Source organism: Pteropus vampyrus, unplaced genomic scaffold (assembly GCF_000151845.1).
Source record: "Pteropus vampyrus isolate Shadow unplaced genomic scaffold, Pvam_2.0 Scaffold141, whole genome shotgun sequence".
In the NCBI taxonomy this organism is placed as follows: domain Eukaryota; kingdom Metazoa; phylum Chordata; class Mammalia; order Chiroptera; family Pteropodidae; genus Pteropus; species Pteropus vampyrus.
The window spans coordinates 1,800,912-1,803,505 of NW_011888922.1; positions in this window are offsets into that span (position 1 = coordinate 1,800,912).

Here is a 2,594-nt window from a genome sequence, read left to right on the forward strand (position 1 = left end):
CGGCCAGCGCGCCTTGAGACTTGGGTTTGTGTGAGGCACCTGCACACCTGTCACAGGTGCGCCGCCGAGGGGCGGGGCGGGGCGGGCGGGCCAGCAGGTGGAGGCTGCGGCTCCTTCGCCGCGGGGTGGGCGCGGTGGCAGCGCCTTCCCAGCCAGCCTCTCTGTAAACTACATACAGTATTGAAGTTTGTATTGATTGTTTTTGGAGAGCGAGAGAGTTGATTTTCGGGGTTCGGGGACGATAGTAACCCTGAGCGGCTTCCGCCTGCAGGGATGGGGGAGTGGGCAGGAAAGGGGAGCATAGGCTGTGGGGCTGCGCAGCCTGGCCCCACAAAGGGCGAGGCGTCTCACACCCTTTCCCCCTTCCCTTTCTCTGCCCGCCCCTCCCGGCGGCCGCCTGCTTCCTTCCAGTCCACAGCTTCTGCATCATGGGCAGCGTCAGCAGCATGTGCAGCCCTTGTATGAAGTGACTCATTTGTTTGTCCCTCTTCTTTCCCTTTATTCTGTATGTCTCTCACATACATCCCCACCACCACCACTCAACTCTTCGATGGTGACACTGCAGTTTGGTCTGCTATAACTGACCCAGGTTTTGTGTTGTGCGGTCCTGGGTGTTGGGGGGTCGAGAGAAATCAAGGTTCTCAGCTGCCAGGTGGTGCTAACCGACAGTGTTTACTGAAATGGTTGGGACAGCCTCTCCCTTCTAGGTGAGGAACTGGCAACATCAAGCAGAAGGTGGTACAGTCTGGTGCTGAGCGGTCAGAAGGTCTGGCTTCCCCCAAACAACAGAAGATGCCGTGCCTAGTGGGGTCAAAGTACAAACTGGAGCCAATTACTGAGATTTGGCTGAAATCAGCCCTGGGCTATTTGCAGGTGTTTTGAAATAGAAATAAGGTCGCTAAAAAGTGTCAAGGTCTCCCATCCTTTCGTTCTGCACTTCCTATGAAATGTCCTTGTTAAACTGACTCGAAGCTCTGGGATCATTCCCACAGCATGGAAGTGAGCTAGCTGTTGCCTTCCAGCTGCAGTGCATCAAGGGAGCTCTGAATAGACCCTGCCCTCCAGTCAGCTGCACCAGTGGCTGTCCATGGAGGGAGAGGCAGAAGCTTACCAGAATTTCCTGTCTTGGCTCCCCAGATCAGAACCAAGGGACTCTGGCCTCTGGACTGAGGAAGTGACACTCTGTTTTTCAAAGGAAGTGTTGTTGTTGGGGAGTGCAAGTGTATGTGTATGTAAATGAAATCAGGCTCTTATTTAGATTATTTGCTGGGAAAACATTCTAAAGATTTAGCACACGACTTTTGAAAGTGGACATAGAATTAAAATAGTAGGGATGTGTTCATCTAAGTTCTAAAGCTCATTTTCAGGCATGTACATGTAGCCAAAGAATTATAATTACTAAGAAACTTTTCTGCTCTTCAGGTTGTATCAGTTTATTAGGAAAGGTGAATTTTTATATTAGGTTAAGAAAGAGTAATTTGCTATTAGTATTTTTATAAATATTTAAAAAAGAATATTTGCCCCCAAACAGTTTCCAAAAACCTGTCAATAAAAGTGTAAGACCATACCAGGTAGTGGAATAAAGTATCCAGTAAAAATGTGGCTGTTAACTGTCAATTTAGAACTCTAAAGAACTTTGAAACTTTGTTTTTGAAACCTCTGCAAACAATTTGATATTGTATCTACATTTGACTAATGACTGTTACAACTCTATCACTCAGACTCAGTTTATGACCCATTTCTTGGGTATTTTTGTTCACACACACACAAAAAAACTTTAGCTCAAAATAACCAAGTTTGGAGGCTTTAGGGTCAAACAACTTCACCCAGTTGAAGTACAGGCAAACCTCGTTTTATTGCAGTTCTATTTATTTTACTACACAGGTGTTGTGGGGTTGTTTTTTGTTTTTTGTTTTTTTTTTTTACAATTGGAAGGCAGGATCCTCCACCAGCAAAAAGATTACAACTCACTTTATTGCAGATACTCGCTTTATTGCAGTGGTTTGTAACCAAACTTACATTATCTCTGAGGTATGCCTGTACATACTTGACTCCCTGCAGTCAGATGATGACCTTAGCCTCCTTTCCATCTTCCCTGCAGCTCCAGCACATAAGGTGTCTGACCAAACTAAGAGCTTTCCTTAGGCTAGGGTGTGATGTGTTCCATTGGTATGACTAGAAGTCTCCCCTACTGTGTAAGTTCAGTTCCTTTAGTTGAAACGGATCTGATCTGTGTAATCTTGAACTCTTGAGGAACTGTCTACTTTTACATGTTCTTTTCTTTTTGGGTATTGAGAATGTCTGCGCCCTGTTTTAAGATAGAATTCTGCCAGTTCCCTCTGTTCATTAGAGGCCCAAGTTCATTAGAACCAAACTAAGAAAGAAGTATTTTCCAGCCCTATGCTACCCCCCCAAAAAAATTCTGCTTATTCTAGCATATGTAATAGCCATGTTGTATTATAGAATGGCAAATATTTATATACGATTGTATCAAGCATCTGAGATCATGGGAAAATCAGCTCATAAAATAGATCACAACTATTTAAAATTAATTTAACAAACCTACCTCTTGTTAATTTAGGGAGGAGGTAGGT